The following is an 18,016-nucleotide window of genomic DNA, read 5'->3' as shown; positions in this document are numbered from 1 at the left end:
ACAAACTACAGGTGTGCCAACATTGACAGTCATGTGACCCACTTATCCCTACAAACATACACACACACACACACACACACACACACACACACACACGAAGGGAAGGAGAGAGAAAGAGAGAGAGGGTTCTGTTTTGCTAAAGAACAATATTGTCTGCCGTGGAGGAAACAAAGATGGACTACAACTTTATTTGATTAGCAGTCTAATGAAAGAATTTCCAAATCTACTTTTCTTAAGCAAGCAGTATGAAGCGGCAGACACCTCGGTGGGAACTGAGACACATTAGCAAATTTCATTACAGGGCTTGGGCAAAACTAGAATCGGATCTTCAGGTGACCCAAGCCACAGCGTATGAATTGCTTTGCAGAACACAAGGTCTTAAAAACTGGAAACGGGGAAGGACATTAAGGAAACGGGGGACTGAAGCAACAGTGGTAGAAAAGAACTTACTTTGAAAACCCATGCCACTCGCCCAGTAAACACTGAGTCTGGAGTTAAGCCTAGCTAGCTTGTCCCAAAGAAAGGTCTAATTCTTTATAATACAATAAAGTACAACTTGTCTTAATTATCAACTCCCCACTCCCCCATCTCATAAAAATTACTATGTGAATATCACGAAAGCCTTAAGACATGGGGTTCATTTCAGCTTTTCTTCTTACTAACTTGGTGGCCCTGGTCAGACCTATAGGCCTCAGTCTTGCTATGTGTAGAATGGAAATGCGCGAAACATAATGAGACCTGAAATAAATCTAATTATTTTAAACAGTTCTGGAAACTAACTAAGAATCTCCAACTACTTGTTCTTCACTTGAGTGCCTAACTGCGCCTGCATTTTCTTTATTCCTAATTTACTTATAACAGAAGGAGGCTTGAAAGGAAAATGGCAGAGGCTTGAAGAAAAAAAGACAAATGTATGCTTCTCATATATTTAGCAAATTATAAACTCTATAAAGTCCTTCTACCACAAACTTAAACTCTGGGGTTTTTTTAGTAGACCTTTCAGAGAAACAAATTACAGTCATTGACATTAAAGCCTCGGTGGATGCATTAAATAGCCTGTTTGCAACAGCTCAGTGACCAGGAGATAGATATAATAAAGTCACGCAGGACCTAACACAAATATGGCAGGAGAGAAAAGCATGCAAGAGAGGCTGAGAAACAGGTTGAAATGAGAAGGTACACCAGACAACCATAGTTCCAAAGAAGAGAAAGGGAAAGTAGGAAGACGAGAGTAACATCAAGTCTTTTTCAGAACTAATGAGAGGTATTAAAATGTGCAGGTAGAAAATATAATATACTGGGCTGGGAAGATAGATAGCTCAGGGATACAGTGCTTGCTTAGCATATTTGAGGCTCGGCGTTCAACCCTCAACACTGCCAGCCAACACACACACACACACACACACACACACACACACACACAATGTGTGCAAAGGACAATAAAAAGTGATGCCCAGATTCACTGTGAGATACTTCACAGTTTACCAAAGCCAAAAGAAAAAATTATATTATTTTGTATATGCTAATCACAGGCTCTATTTTCCAGCAAGCAGGACAATGCAAAATAAGTTATATTACCATGATACTTCAAGTGCTAAGTTGAAAACATTTGGTGTTTTTCTAGTGTTTTGTTTAATTTTTTTCTTTTTCTATATCAGATCAATATTTGCTGAAAGTCACACCCCAAGCATTTTCGTCAACTGTTTATGTTCCTTTTTTACTTAGGTAAAGCAAATCCCATACTTTCTTCATGGGGTTAAGGTCAAGACACCGAGGGGAGCCACTCCTTCCTAATTAGTTCCCCAGACTCCTCTTTTTCCCCCCTTCCCTTTAAATGGCCACAACAGTCTAGAAAAATGTTTGGAGTCATAATCCCCCTGATAAATGAATCCCCGATCAAGCAGCTGGTTTCCAGAAGGGGCCCCTCGCTGGGCTGCAATTATCCTGAAGCTGAACTCCAGTAGCTCAGGTCACAGCTGAAGTACTTCAGGGAAAAATACCTATCTCGACGCTCGGTTATGGGCTTCACCAAGCTAAGAGCCTCCTGCTTCTCTCCTCCAAAGCCCTGTCACAAGATGAGGATCCTTGTCAATGAGAAAAACACTTCATGAAGTGAACGCAGGAGAAAGTCCCCTACTGGTGACCCATGGTGGGGGCGAGGAGGGGAGGGACAGAGGGGGAGACTCCCATGTTCAGACAGTACTGGTGACTTCAAGTTCCTCCTAGAAATCTAACAGAGATTGCCTGTTTCTTAGGCCACTCATTTCTGAGCTTAGAGGAAGTCATCTAGTAATAGCTAGTGGTGTCACATTATTTCTTTGGGACTCCTCAGGTAAAATCACTCTAAAGAGAAAAACATGTATAAGTGCAAAATTACCCACCACGACAAGAATGGGGGGATAATGAGAGATTAGGAAAGGCTTTTGTCCTGATTTGTGTGTGTGCATGTGTGTGTGTGTGGTTTCCTTTTTGTAATATTTGCATTATTCCTTTGAGAATTTTGATCACATTCACCCCCTCATTCTCCCTCCATTCCTCTCAGATCCACCCCTACCTCCCCTCTCCTCTCTCCTTCCGGCTACACTATGTCCTTGGAAGGGCTGTCATCTTCTATGATAGAAATCATGACACGTAAAACACTAGTACATTCCAGAGCTCAGCTGCCTTTCCAAAATCTTGTAGACTTATCTTCTCTCACTGATTCTTCTAGAATAATAAAATCCTGTGCTCATATTCCACAGGAGGGTACAATCTTTCATCCCTTAATATCTCAATAATATTGGATTTTTGTTTATGCCAAGAGACACGTAACTTCCTCACTAAAATTGATCCTCACGAGTAGTGCTTTTCTTATGCTGAAATTGCAATAACTCCACCTTTCCCTTAATTTGAGAAAAAATAAGTTCAAGTACTTCTAGGAAAAACAGAAATATTTTGGGAAGAAAAAGCACAATAGTACTCTGTGTGAGAACTGCCAAATGCTTCTATTCAAAATTAAAAGACAAGAGAAGCCAGGTGGTGGTGGCACATGCCTTTAATCCAAGCACTGGGGAAGCAGAAGCAGGTGGATCTCTGTGATTTTGAGGCCAGCCTTGTGTACAGAACTAGTTCCAGAACTATACAGAGAAGCACTGCCTCGAAAAACCAAAAACAACCAAACAAGTAAATAATAAATAAATAAACAATTCAAAAACCTCTTGCAACATGCAAAGCAGAAGAAGAATAAGCAGAATAAAGAGCATCAACTCAAAGGAGGCATACCTTTAATCTCAGCACTCAAGAAACAGAAGCAGATGTATCTCTAAGTTCAAGACCAGCCTGGTCTACATGTGTGAATTCTAGAACAGCAAGAGCTATACAGAGAAACCCTATCTTAAGGGGGAAAGAAAGAGTAACAAGTCTACCTGGATTCTTCTAGGATTTTTTTCAAAACTTCAATAACAAATTCCCACAAACATGGTGCTTAAGATGTCAGAACTGTATTCCTTTTCAGTTGTGGGTATAAAAGCTACCAAGAGAGTTGATACACTCTAGCTGCTCTAGGGCACATGTTCTGCCTCTCTCAAGCTCTTGGTGCCCTTGTGTTTTCCTGGGAATCTCTGTGAAATTCCCTGTCAGTCTTCATAACCTAATGATCTCTCTTCTCCAAGGGCATTCCTCTGTGTGTGGCTACATTCAGAGATCATTTAAATAATCTAAGGGGATCTCCCATAAATTCTACCATCAAAGGTGCATTGTCAAATAACTCACGGGTGCACAGGAAGCCCATGGGAGTGCCCCTCAGGGTGTCCTCCATCAACCAGCCCACCTGTAAAGAGACCCATAGCTAGAATGGTTCCCTAAACATTTGGTTTAAGGCACTCTTTCTATGACCATATAATGCTAAATATAAAAGGTGTAGAAAGAGAACTCACAAGATAAATCATAGTGAATCAGAAAAGTGGAGCAGTTAACTCTGTGGGTTCATTATTTCTGTGGGTACAGATGACTTGAGGGCAGGTAGCTCACAGCTACCTGTAAGTCCTGTTCCAGGGACATCTGGTGCCTCTGACCTCCGCAGGCACTGCACTAACGTGTGCATGCCACTCCCATTCCCCACAGACACATAACTATAAAATAGAATAAATTACAGAAGCCAAGGTGCATTTACTAAAAGTCTATAATCATGCATGATTTCTTTTAAAACGCCTAAAACGAGGAACAGAAGGAAACGGGGTTTTTTTTTGTTTGTTTGTTTGTTTTTAAGATTTATTTATTTATTATGTATACAACATTCTGCCTCCATGTATGCCCGCACGTCAGAGGAGGGCGCCAGATCTCATTATAGGTGGTTGTGAGCCACCATGTGGTTGCTGGAATTGAACTCAGGACCTCTGGAAGAGCAGCCAGTGCTCTTAACCTCTGAGCCATCATCTCTCCAGCCCAGAAGGAAACGTTTTGTTTTTTTTTAAATCTTTTTTTTTATTGAGAAAATGAGAAAAAAGAAAACAAGTTTCCACCTCCTCCCAGCCTCCCATTTCCCTCCCCCTCCTCCCACCCTTCTCCCCATCCTCCCACCCTTCTCCCTCTCTCCCCACTCCTTTCCCCCTCCCTCTCCAGTCCAAAGAGCAGTCAGGGTTCCCTGCCCTGTGGTAAGTCCTAGGTCCTCCCCCCTCCGTCCATATCTAGGAAGGTGAACATCCAAACTGGCTAGGCTCCCACAAAGCCAGCACATTACATAGGATCAAAACCCCTTGCAATTGTCCTTGGCGTCTCATCAGCTCTCACTTGCAAACTAACTCCTGAGACACTTTGCAGAGACTTCTGAAGCATTATCTTTTCTATGCATCATCAGAAGAGCCAGAAAGACAAGACCAAACTCTGTAAGTGACATACATAGATTATCTTTCTATGTGTCATCAGAAGAGCCAGAAAGACAAGACCAAACTCTGTAAGTGACATGGTCACCTACATAGAAAAGATGAGAAAATCTGACATACACATAAACCTAAATATACTTCTTGTTAAAAAACAAATTCTATAGAACATCCCCATTGTCTCAGTGTGTGGGTGCACCCCTTGCGGTCCCGAGTTCCTTGCTCGTGCTCTCTCTCCTTCTGCTCCTGATTTGGACCTTGAGATTTCTGTCTGGTGCTCCAATGTGGGTCTCTGTCTCAGTCTCCTTTCATCGCCAGATGAAGGTTAATATTCAGGAGGATGCCTATATGTTTTTCTTTGGGTTCTCCTTATTAAGCTTCTCTAGGATCACTAATTATAGGCTCAATGTCTTTTGTTTATGGCTAGAAACCAAATATGAAGGCCAGCTGGCCTGGATCTGAAAAAGCCTGGGATAAAACCGGACTCGCTGAACATAGCGGACAATGAGGACTACTGAGAACTCAAGAACAATGGCAATGGGTTTTTGATCCTACTGCACGTACTGGCTTTGTGGGAGCCTAGGCAGTTTGGATGCTCACCTTACTAGACCTGGATGGAGGTGGGTGGTCCTTGGACTTCTCACAGGGCAGGGCACCCTGATCGCTCTTTGGGATGACGAGGGAGGGGAACTTGATTGGGGGAGGGGGAGGGAAATGGGAGGCGGTGGCGGGGAAGAGACAGAAATCTTTAATAAATAAATAAATTAAAAAGAAAAAAACAAATTCTATACCTTTACCTGCATGTTTATATTCATGAGTGTTCTACAGCACGCTCGTAGAGGGCAGAGGACAACTTGAAGAAGTATAGCCTGAAAAGCACCTATTTGTTGATTTATTTATTTTTATTGAATGCCTAGGATGTTTTGTCTGCTTGTATGTCTGTGCACCACATACATGAGGTGCCCACAGAGGCAAGAAGAGGGCATCAGATACTTTGAAACTGAAGTTACTGGTGGCTGTGAGCTACCTGACGGGCATGGGTGCTGAGACCCAAACCTGGCTTCTCTGCAGCAGTAACAAATGCTCTTAGCCACTGAACCATCCCTTCAGCTCCCTAAAAAGACTTTATAAGATTGGTGAGTGCAAGATCCATCTACAGCTAGTAATCATATTTATCAACACTGGTAAATCAACTAGGAAGTATAACTAGAAAGAACAAAGAAAGCTCAAGGGAAAAGAACTAGACAATGAGATAATACAGGAGTGTCTCAAATGAAGACAAGAAACGAACTTGGCATCACAAGAGACTTTGAACCAGATCTAGGTAAGGAAGCCAGTGCACACTCTATCTCTACACTAGTCTTTCTCTGGACACATTACTCATCCCATTCTCTCTTTGGCATGGCAGTCTCTACTTCCTTCTATTTTGAAAGTCAGCCATGCTTTCCATTCAGAAATCAGTTCTCTATTGCTGAGTGAATCATTGTATCAAATGACTGACCGGAAGTGTCGAACTCTCTCTGCTCAATCCACAGACCTTTCCCAGATCTAGGTAACTCTATGGTAAGGGACAGAGTCACCAGGCAGTATCCTGGGAAATGGGAGACAATGGTCTGTGGGAGGATGACAAGAAGATTGTTTAAATCACATAGTCTATTGGAAACAGCATGACAAATGTCCTTTAATGCTTTTCTGCCATTTGAAAATTATGATCTCGGACCGCAGAGATGGCTCAGCAAGTAAAAGCTTACTACACAAATCTGACAATATTAGTCCAATGCTTGAAATCCACAAAGGAAGGAGATCATGGTTGTTGAAGGTTATCCTCTGTGTGCATAGAAACCAGAAGTCAGTATTGAGTGTCTTCCTCAATAACTGAGCACCTTGCTTTTCTTTTCTCTTTTTGTTTGTTTGGTTTTTCTGTTTTTTGTTTTACAAAATGTTTTATTCACAAGGAAGCAGCCACATATGGAGATGAATAGCAAGTGTCTGGCCCATCTCACAAAGAATTGTGGGCATTCTGTTCTGAGACATGGAGAAAGGTGATTTGATCAAATTTCACCAGCTCTTAACCAGTCCATGTGCCAGAGATGTTTCCAATATGGCCAAGTAAAGGCAGCAAATGAGAGCAATGAGACAAGTTAATTCTAAGAAGAGGTGAGCATTGGAGCAGGTAGTTGGTTCAGGTTCCAACATGTTTTTTTTTTTTAAATGGGTGCTCACTGTACATAGAACTCAATTATTTTTTTTTGAGGGGTGCAATGAACTTTATTGATGGTATTCAAGAGAGTAGGGCTCCCTAAGCCCCCTCCTACTATTCTGGGGGTCTGGGATGGAAACTGTGAGGGAGATGCTCAGTGTTAAGGGTTAGTTAGGCCAGGGACTGCTCAGCAGCCGAGGACCTCTCTCTTGCTGTGTCCTTGCTGGGATGGGTGTTCCAGGGCGGGCTTCTTACTCCTTGGAGGCCATGTAGGCCATGAGGTCCACCACTCTGTTGCTGTAGTCGAATTCATTGTCGTACCAGGAAATGAGCTTTACAAAGTTGTCATTGAGAGCAATGCCAGCCCCAGCATCGAAGGTGGAAGAGTGGGAGTCACTGTTAAAGTCACAGGAGACAACCTGGTCCTCAGTGTAGCCCAGGATGCCCTTTAGTGGGCCCTCGGATGCCTGCTTCACCACCTTCTGGATGTCATCATACTTGGCAGCTTTCTCCAGGCGGCATGTCAGATCCACGACGGACACATTGGGGGTAGGAACGCGGAAGGCCATGCCCGTGAGCTTCCCGTTCAGCTCTGGGATGACTTTTCCCACAGCCTTGGCAGCGCCAGTGGACGCAGGGATGATGTTCTGGGCAGCACCACGGCCATCTCGCCACAGCTTCCCAGAGGGGCCATCCACAGTCTTCTGGGTGGCCGTGATGGCATGGACTGTTGTCATGAGTCCTTCCACGATGCCAAAGTTGTCATGGATGACCTTGGCCAAGGTGGTTAAGCAGTTGGTGGTGCAGGAAGCGTTGCTGACAATCTTGAGGGAATTGTCATACTTGTCATGGTTCACACCCATCACAAACATGGGGGCATCGGCAGAAGGGGCAGAGATGATGACCCTCTTGGCCCCACCCTTCAAATGGGCCCCAGCCTTCTCCATGGTGGTGAAGACACCGGTAAACTCCACAACATACTCGGCGCCGGCATCCCCCTATTTGATGTTGGAGGGATCTCGCTCCTGGAAGATGGTGATGGCCTTCCCATTGATGACAAGCTTCCCATTCTCAGCCTTAACTGTGCCTTTGAACTTGCCATGGGTGGAGTCATACTGGAACATGTAGACCATGTAGTTGAGGTCGATAAAAGGGTCATTGATGGCAACAACGTCCACTTTGCCAGAAGTGAAGGCAGCCCTGGTAACCAGGCGTCCAATACGGCCAAATCCGTTCACTCCGACTTTCACCATCGTGTCTCTGGAACGAGGCTGGCACTGCATGAAAAGAAGCGGCTGTCTCTAGAACAGGGAGGAGCAGAGAGCCAGAACTCAATTATTTGACTAGACTTGATGGCCAGAAAGATCAGAGGAGTCCCTAGAGTGACCAATGCATAAAACAGAAAGGTCACTAAAGTTGAGAAACAAAGGCTTTGGTCACAGTAGCGTCAAAACTGTGTGTCCTTGAGAAAGATGTGTTTACAGTTCTAGCAGAGGAACAGAGTTTGGGTCCCAGCACCCACATCAGTTGGCTCACAACTGCCTACAACTCCAGTTCCAGGAGACCCAACACACTCTGGCCTTCACAGTTACCAATGTGCACATGGTATATACAAACTCACAAAAGCACACATATACATAAAAATGACATTTAAAAATAAATCTTTAAAATATAAAAGAAGAGAAATTATCTCTCTGGACCATAGTTGACTCAATTACAACCTGGGACAACTTCAGTTCAACTACAAATATTCATTCTAGAGCAATAAGCCTACTTATACAAAAAGGGATATTTAGGGAACACGATTATAATAGCAAAGCATTCAGCAAATAGTATATATTTGCATACTCCGATTTAAGAACATTAAGTATGCTGGGCAGTGGTGGTGCATGGCTTTAAACCCAGCACTCAGGAGGCAGAGGAAATTGGATCACTGTTGAGTTTGAGGCCAACCTTGTCTTAAAAACAAACAAACAAAAAGGCATGTACTATGTCCCGTGTCTATATATGTACCAATATAGAAAGCTGCATACTATATGTATCCTATATGTACCAATATGGAAAGCTGCATACTATATGTATCCTAATATGGAAGGTCCTTAAATAACAATACAAAGCAAAATTAAAAGAAAATTGTAGAACAAGTATGGAATGATTTCATTGTGCCAAGTAAATCATACAAAACAAAAGCTATGTATGATAATGTGTTCCTGTCTGGAAGTACAAATACCAAAGCACTATCAGCAGCTACCACTGAGAAGGTCTAGAATTGACACCGAGGGTGGGATGGAGAGAAAGACTTAGTTGTTCTACAGTATATAGTTGATGACTTGTAATCACCACACATGAAATTTGGGAGAAAGGGCAGACAGATTAAGATGATTAAATATAAACTCTAAAATTCCAGCTCTAAAAAATCATGATAATAAGAACTACTTCCTGTTTTCACTCCAGCTCCATCCATGCCTCTGTGGGTTCATGGGTTTGGTTTATAAGCCTCAAGGGATATAAAAATCTGAGGATATTTGCCGGGTGGTGGTGTTGCAGGCCTTTTAATTCCTGCAGTTGGGAATTAGAGGCAGGTGAATCTCTGAGTTTGAGCCTGGTCTACAGGTCAAGTTCCAGGACAGTCAAGGCTACACAGAGAATTCATGACAGAAAAAAATAAGTAAATAAAATCTGATATCAAGAGCCTGATATAAAACACATCAGTATTTGCATGCAACCTGCACACATACTCCTATATACTTTAAACCATCTCTAGATGGTTTCTAAGACCTAACTCAAAGTACATGCTATGCAATTAGTTGATATAATGCTTCTGAAGTAATGAAGACACATGTTATGGACTAATCTTTTTGTGCACTGTGAAGATATGTCTATGCCTAGAGACCACCTGAATGGCTGGTAGCTAGGCAGGAGGTTTAGGTGGGACAGTCAGACAGAGGATGCTGGGAGGAAGAAGGGAAGAGTCTCAAGAGTCATGAGAGATGAAACACGATTCAGAAATTGGGGTTCAACCTGAAGATCTGAAAAGCAAAATAGCCAGCCACTGGCTCTTACCTTGACCTCAGTCTGAAATGGTGATCCTGCCTCCTGGAATCTCAGAAGGATACTACCTATCTGAGAGTTGTTTCCTCCCATTTTATAATTCTCTCTAGGTCTGGGATTAAAGATGTGTACCATCGTCATTAAAGGCATGCACTACCCAGTTTCTATGACAACTAGTGTGTCTACTGGGATTAAAGGTGTGTGTCATTATGGCTACTGAGTTAAAGTTGTATGTCCTTATAGCTACTGAGATTAAAGGTGTGTTACCATAATCTGGTTCATAAGGCTGACCGTGGTACTGTTTTACTCTCAGATCTTCAGGCAGTCTTTATTTATTAAAATACATTTGAAATGCCACTACAGAGGGACACAGAAAGAAGCAAGATGAGCATGCTGTATTGAAAGAAAATACAGCCACATGGCAGAGGATAGATAATAAATATGAGTTCATTTAAAATGTAAGAGTTAACAAGTTATCAGCCTGAGCTATTGGCCAAGCATTTAAAATTAATAATAAGTCTCTGAATGGTTACTTAGGAGCATCTGCCAAGAACAGAAAAACTCAGGCTACAGGCTTTAGAAATGGGTCAGCAGATAAGTGCACTTGGTTTCTTCCAGGGAAATAGTTTGATTCCCTCCCTCCACATGGCAGCTCATAATCGTTTATAATTCCAGTTTAATAAGAAAAAAAAGAAATACTAGCTGGGTGTAACATGTCTAGCACTTGGGAGGCAGAGGCAGGCAGAGGAAGTTCAAGGCCAACCTGGTCTGTAAAGAGAGTTCTAGGCCAGAAAGGCTAGATAGTAAGACCCTGTCACAAGATAACAGTTTGTTTTTTTTTTTTTTTAGATTTTTCGAGACAGGGTTTCTCTGTAGCTTTTGGTTCCTGTCCTGGAACTAGGTGTTGTAGACCAGGCTGGCCTTGAACTCACAGAGATCCGCCTGCCTCTGCCCCCCAAGTGCTGGGATTAAAGGCGTGCGCCACCACTGCCCGGCAAGATAGCAATTTTTACATAGAGAAATTCGACTGTCTTGAAAAACCTCATCAGAGCAGGAATTGACCTTGGTAGCAGATTCAACCAGAAGAGACAGAAGAAAATGAGAAGTCGTAAATAAATATATCTTAAAAGTGATTATCTCAGCCTGGCAGCAATGACACATGCCTTCAGTCCCAGCACTGGAAGGCAAAGGCAGGCAGATCTCTGAATTTGAGGCCAACTTGGTTTACAAAGTGAGTTGTAGGACAGCCAGGACTATGAAGTGAAACAAACCTGTCTCAAAAAAACCAAACAGAAAAAATAACAAAACCCACTAAAGAACAACTATCTTCTTACCATTTTTGTTTGTGTTGTTTTTGTTTCCCAAGATAGGGTTTCTCTGTAGCTTTGGAGCCTGTCCTGGAACTCACTCTTTAGACTAGACTATCCTCAAACTCACAGAGATCTGCCCGTCTCTGCCTCCCGAGTGCTGGGGTTAAAGGCATGTGCCACTACTGCCTGGCACAATAATCTTCTAAAAAACAAAAACCAACAATAACAAAAAAATTGTAACTGATATACCCTCTATATTTAACTTGAGTTTCCATTGTAAAAACCATAGCAATATAAAGACATATTAAGTTTGTAATAGTTTCAAGTTAATGTTAACTAATCCAGACAGGTATTTGTATAAGGATCTGTACTTTTAATGTGGGTAATCATACTCTTTAAACATAGATAGATAGATAGATAGATAGATAGATAGATAGATAGATAGATAGATAGATAGATGGATAATTTTAAGGCATTCTTGATTTCTACCATTTTAAACTTAGGATATTGAGTGTGTATTTAAAATACTTAAAAATAAAACCATCTGAAGGAAGAGTCAATGCACACCTTGAAGGGTATTTTTAATTATAAAAGAGAAAACGTCCTGATGAGAGCATGCATACTGGGTATAAATTCACACGGACAATGCCCAGCACAGTGTAATTGCTCTCCAGAGACTTGCCCAAAGAAAGGAGGATTGTCTCCTCTATTTCTACCAGAATGAGACTGTTTCTTCAGGAGGCAGGCTCCTTAATGTGAAGAAAAGGGTCCAATCCAATTAAAACTGCAAAGCAAACTTTGAGAGGACGAACGCCATTAGCACAAACTGGAATGTGGCCAAAACACCGGGTAATCCTTCAACTCCTAGAAAAAGTGCCGGGGGGACATTTAACAACTGCAGGTGGCCAAATTCTTTCTCCCAAGTCTCATCAGGAAAGTCATTTATAGCAACAATGTTGAGCACAGAAAAGTAATATGACTTGACAAACTGCATATTCAATTATCACGTTAAAGCTCTGACTTTGGTCAGGTATCACTTGAAACTGCTCTTCCATAGGAAGGTCCACACAGAAAGCAAACCCTTCTGTTATTCAGCAAGGCCAGAGTGTAGGAAAGATTGCCATTTATGTCTAATATTGGTCTTTCTTTACTTGAAAAACCAATTATCATTTTGGCGTGTGAACTGAGCCTTGATTTATGCATGTTTTAATTTCCTTTCTACATTTTGGACTTCTTTATGAAATTTTAACCAAGAGTTTATTCCCCATGATAATTTCTCACTACAGTCTTACTTTCTGTGAATTCAGTCAGTTAGCTGTTTTCTGTAACTTGACGTAAAACTGAGCATGATTTTTTAAATATATTTTCCCATGTTGGGAATTATCACATGATACTGTTTCTTATTTCTTTATTAATTTACTTTTTAAATTTCTTGAATGTTTATTTCCATTTAACACTCCACAATCCCACCTCCAGCAGGGTTGCATGAGAAACATTTCGTTAACTGGGACAGAGGAAGGCAATGGAAAATGCAGGCCTGTCAGTGACACAACCCATCCATCTTGGATCCTGCAAAGCATATTATGTGAGCAAATGCATTCACTGAAACTGAGAATGGTTCCCGGCTTTTAAACGTTGACTGCATGAGAGTTCTGCTTCTGCCTGCTGTGATTTAAAAGGCTAAAGGCCTCATTTCGAGCCACTAAAATTCAAAGTGACAGAAACCTACAAATTTTTATTGCTGTGCATTTAATAAAATTTACATTTACAAGCTGTCAGTTTGAAATGTTGGATAACTGGTACTTTTGCATGCAGACAAGCAGATTGGTTTGTGCTGTGGGTTCATTACTACCTACTTACACGTTCCTTAAATACTCAGAATAATCCTTCAATCTATGACTTCTGATATCTCTTAATTCAACACTGGCACAAAAACACCATTGAGTTTGCAGCAAGGTCAACAAAAGGAATTTATTGTGCTCCCATAAAGCAAAGTGTAATTAAGAGCCCCTTTCTGCTTGTTTTAATGTGCTAATACGAGAACATTAGAACCAAGATACAGCCTGTTGCTAGGTGTCTGCAGCAGCTGCTTGGGTTTTTGGTAATTTACTTACTCAATTATGTCGACTCTCTTAAATCCACAACACTGGTGGGTGGTAAGGGAGAAGGATAATAAAAAAGCATAGAGTAGGAAACCCCTTTAATGCATCTTTTATGTGCATCTTGGGTAACTTTTTCTCCCCCTCTTTGCTTGTTTGTTTTGAGAATCAGAATTAAAGGTTGTAATTTTAAGAAACTCAGTACAGGAATAAACATGCATGAGTTTAAAACACCTCCCAAAATTATGAGATGCTTAATAATCTGGTGATTACACGCTCTTTGTTGAGAAATAATATTAATCTGAATGTTTGACTCTGGACTACAGAGACAAATTATCTAATGGCTTCCAAGGGGGAAGTATGAGAAAGACCATTCATAAAGTTACTACATAGTAGTAAAGTATACACACTTCCTTGTTCTGCATTAGAACTGAAGACAGAGAAACTCTGAGAACAGTGTGATGTCACTGGTTCCTAAGGTCACCTTCAGCAAATTCTCTCCAAAGGTTTTCTAACAGGGTGGATCCAGTATTCTTTCAGAAGTCCGTCAAATGAAAGTGCTCCATATGCTTACAAAAAAAAAAACCCAATTCTTCCTAATAGTCAAGAAAAGTGTAAGCACCCACCTCAAAGTCCTAATTCTGTTTTTTTTTTCTATATTTGTCTTATCTTGAAGTCAAGATGCGAATTTGCAGAAAAAAACAAAAGCAAAATGCTCAACCTGGTTTTACCAAGACCTAGCTCCTGCACCAAAAGTTACAACTGCACCTAACACAAATTAGCAACTTAACCTTGGAAATTCAAATTGTCTTACTTTGAAATTGTATTTAAATTATATCTAAAATATGGCCTTCACGTAACAGGGCAAGTCACTATCTGTCGATGTGAATTAAAATTTTAGGAAGTGCTTAAGTAATTTATTTTCAAACATTACATTAGTTTAGTATTAATCTGATTTTTTCAATATGTTAGGGCTTAAAATAACTGTGATAAATGAGTAATTTCCATTTTACAGCTCAAAAATTTCAAAAGAATTTACACATATCAACTTAATGATGTTGGCTACAAATTTGATATACTTAAATTTTCCTCATTATGATTCGGATTCTGCTGGGTGAGGTAAGATAATTAAAAATGAGAAAAAGCAAATAATCTATTTTTGCACAATTGCTTTTGGGTCATTGTCTTTGAAATAATTTTATGAATTATTTCAGTCTTAAGAGAAGTTTATTTCATTTTGATCACAAGGAAATTGAGAATATAAAATGTTATACTGTACTAAATTAAATCCCATAGAATGACAAACTAAATAACAAAGATAGTTTAGGTCCTGGAAGAATGTGTCTTGCTTCTCTTTCTACTGTTAACTTTCAAAAGTGAATTCAAATAAATTAATCTGTGAAATTTTATTTTTAAAATGGAAAGTGAAACCTGAAAATAGCTAAGAGTCTACAGGACGATAGAAAAACGTGCGAAAGTCGCCTTCCCCTATCTGAATAATAACCCAGTGAGCTGGGGAACCTAGTGAGTTTTCTCTGAACCAGCCTCTGATTGTGTGACCATTGCCTGTAATGTGAGTTAATTGACTTGCCTCTTCATTAGTCCTTTTGAGACAGATATGGTAAGAGACAGGGTCAAAATAAAATCTATAATTTCACCGCTCGAAAAAACTAAAAAAACACAATTTTATGTCTAAGCATGACAGTGGCATTATCTAAAAGAGCAAATTCCAACAACTCATTTACCTCAGAGTAAAAAGATAAAAGGTTGGCCTCTTTAGCAGCTGGGAGCAAGCTCAGGCAACACCCTCCATTTTCACGCTCAAGCTTTCTCAAACACTTAGTTTAAACGTCTGGCAAAATGCTAGGCTTATTGGTGTAATGTATGCATTGAATACGTCGGGTCTCTATTAATTTGGCTGCCTGCAAGATAACTGAATACTAAGTAACTAAAATAACATCAATATTAATATAATTGTATTTACTAACCTCTAGCTACTCACTCCTGCCTGGCATAAATGTTGGAATTATAATTCAGACAGGGCTGAACGGCAATCTTCAAGAAAATTGCTTTAAATTGGCCTTCATTAGCTCCCAAAGTCCTGAAAAACAACTTCAAGTGCCTGACTATGGAAGGCAAGCCAGTAGCAAAGCCTCCCTATTAGAAAGACAGCATATTGACCTATTCAGCCAGCGCTCATCACATTCAATCAATACTATTAAATAGTCTTCAACCACAAAAGAATTCCGCTGCTCCTAAGTATTGGGACTATTAGGACTATATTCAAATGCCACATGTGTTATTGCAGTTTGCTTGTTTTTTTACAAGTATAGAGAACTGCAGGCGATAGCTGATCTGTTTAAGTCTTTTACTTAATGTTGCTTAGTAATAACAAATCATCGTCACACGGTAACAAAGAGCAGAGAAACTAAAACCTTTATAGGAAAGGCAAATACCAAGCGGGAAACCTGTTTCAAAGAGAAGAAAACTGTCTACTGGTCCAGGGCTCCGCTTTGAAGGGCGCGTTCTTCCTTGACATCTGCATAGTAAAGGGAGTACAGTTTCCTTGGTCAAGTGTCCTCTCTGAAAAACCCTGCTCTGGCAGACTTGCAGATGGAAGGAATTTTTCTGAAGGATTAATTCACAGCTCTTGGTAACACTCAAGATGCTGAATATCTTCAGTATACAAGCCAGGGGATCTGGTCCTTGGAGCCACATCTTTTAGCACACAAATATTTGAAAAGACTTTCTCAACATAAAACCTATCAGACTTGTGTATTTTCTGATATGAAAGTGATAAGTGTATTACCTACCCCTACCGAGCTCCCCCGGGTTTACGACTTGAAAATGTGCCAGCACTTTCCCTTTCACGCTGGCATTTCCATTTCTGAGCCTCGCCACTGGTTTTGTTCCAAAAAAATAGTATTTGAAAACAGAACGGCAAAGCAAAAATATTTCAGGCCTACCAACTAAGACCACCGTCTTGAAAGTCAGGTAATGTTTCTTGGAGTCCAAGTTCATAGCCAATTCCACCATTTTGACTTGAACTAATTTAACTTAGTGAACACTTCTCTTTTTCAGTACAAGGTTCTGAGGATTTGTGTCTGCTCAGGGAAGCATGGTTATTCATGTCAGTGGAGAGATGCAGCTTCAAGTGGGAGCTAAAACATATGTCCTAAAGTCACACATTCTCACTTTCAGCACTTACTAGCTATATGATGGGAAGTAATCTACTTGTATACTCTTATCCTTTATGTATGTATAAATATAATGGCAAAGACTTTCATATGAGGGCATGAAATACCACTTGTAAAGTACTAAGTATGACACCTGTTTATGTAGAAAGCTACATAGTCATATGGCTGCTGTTTTATATTTAATTTGATATGCCTTTAATTAAATAAAGTCTCAGGTCAAAATGGCAAGCCACATTTTCTAAAACTATCAATATTCAATCTAGATATCAATTGATTTATCATGGACTGGCTATACAGTTAAAATGTAGACTCTTCAATCATAATACACCTCTTTTCTCCTCTCCTTCCACCTCCCTGGAACAAGAACCCAAAATTTCCTTCTCAGATATCTGGTGATCTGTTCCTATAACCAGATGGAAAAATGACAATGATCGTTTTCAGTTTTCTTCAAAGTCCTTTCCATTCTAAAAACAGCTGCAGTGCTTCTCTTCTTTGTTACTTGCACTAAAAATAGCGTTTTCAAATTTGCTCCAAGATCTGTCTTAAAGGTGACTTTAACTTCTTCCGTCTCCCATTGTCAAGTACAATTCCCACTTTTTTCTTTATTCTATGAACAGAGCTATCCTCTTTATTTTCTATTCTGTGATAGAGAATAAAGAGAAATAAAAATCTAAGGTAGAAGGCACAGTGGCCCATTCTGGGGGAAAGGATGAAAGATACTTCACCCTCACTTGTACAAAGGGAAAGAACTGGATAGCCTGTTAAGAAAGCAGAGAAGTTTCGGTTTAATATTTTTTTATTCATAACAAAATTGGTCCAAGCAAAGCAATGGGGGGAGGGGCTACCAAAATAGTAGTGGGCTTGCCACGTGGTCTTCCAAAAGGCTCTGGCCATGGGATGTAGAAACAGACTCCAGCCCAACATCTCACAGAGCAAGAGCTTCCCTCTGTCCTTCTACATTAGCGCCAAGACCACTGTGTTCAGTTGCCATTAGCCGTCTAGCAACAGCTTCAATTTGGCCAGCTTATACTTAGTCTCATGATTTTCTCCTTGCCTCCATCTGTGGAGGTGGAGTCTAGAAGTCAATGGGAGTTCAGGGCACATGAGTGGGTATAAAGAATGCCCACACCGCTCACCCAGGCCCATAAAAGCCAGGAAATGAACAAGTTCAAGTTCTCCTAGTGTGTTAATGTGCCCACAAATGTACCTCCTTCGTATATTTAACAGCGCATGTAGTAATGAAAAATATCGTGTAGAATCCATAGCTGCATGTGGAAGGTGGGCTCATTAATACACTTATTTG

The 18,016-nt window shown here is 40.6% G+C and overlaps 1 pseudogene; it reads right to left on the bottom strand.

The window, feature by feature from the left end:
• Positions 1-7,091: 7,091 nt before the first annotated feature.
• LOC142832881 (glyceraldehyde-3-phosphate dehydrogenase pseudogene) lies at positions 7,092-8,363 on the bottom strand (annotated as a pseudogene).
• Between the last annotated feature and the right edge of the window lie 9,653 nt (positions 8,364-18,016).

Source organism: Microtus pennsylvanicus, chromosome 12 (assembly GCF_037038515.1).
Source record: "Microtus pennsylvanicus isolate mMicPen1 chromosome 12, mMicPen1.hap1, whole genome shotgun sequence".
Classification (NCBI taxonomy): domain Eukaryota; kingdom Metazoa; phylum Chordata; class Mammalia; order Rodentia; family Cricetidae; genus Microtus; species Microtus pennsylvanicus.
This window is presented reverse-complemented; position numbering and strand designations above follow the sequence as displayed.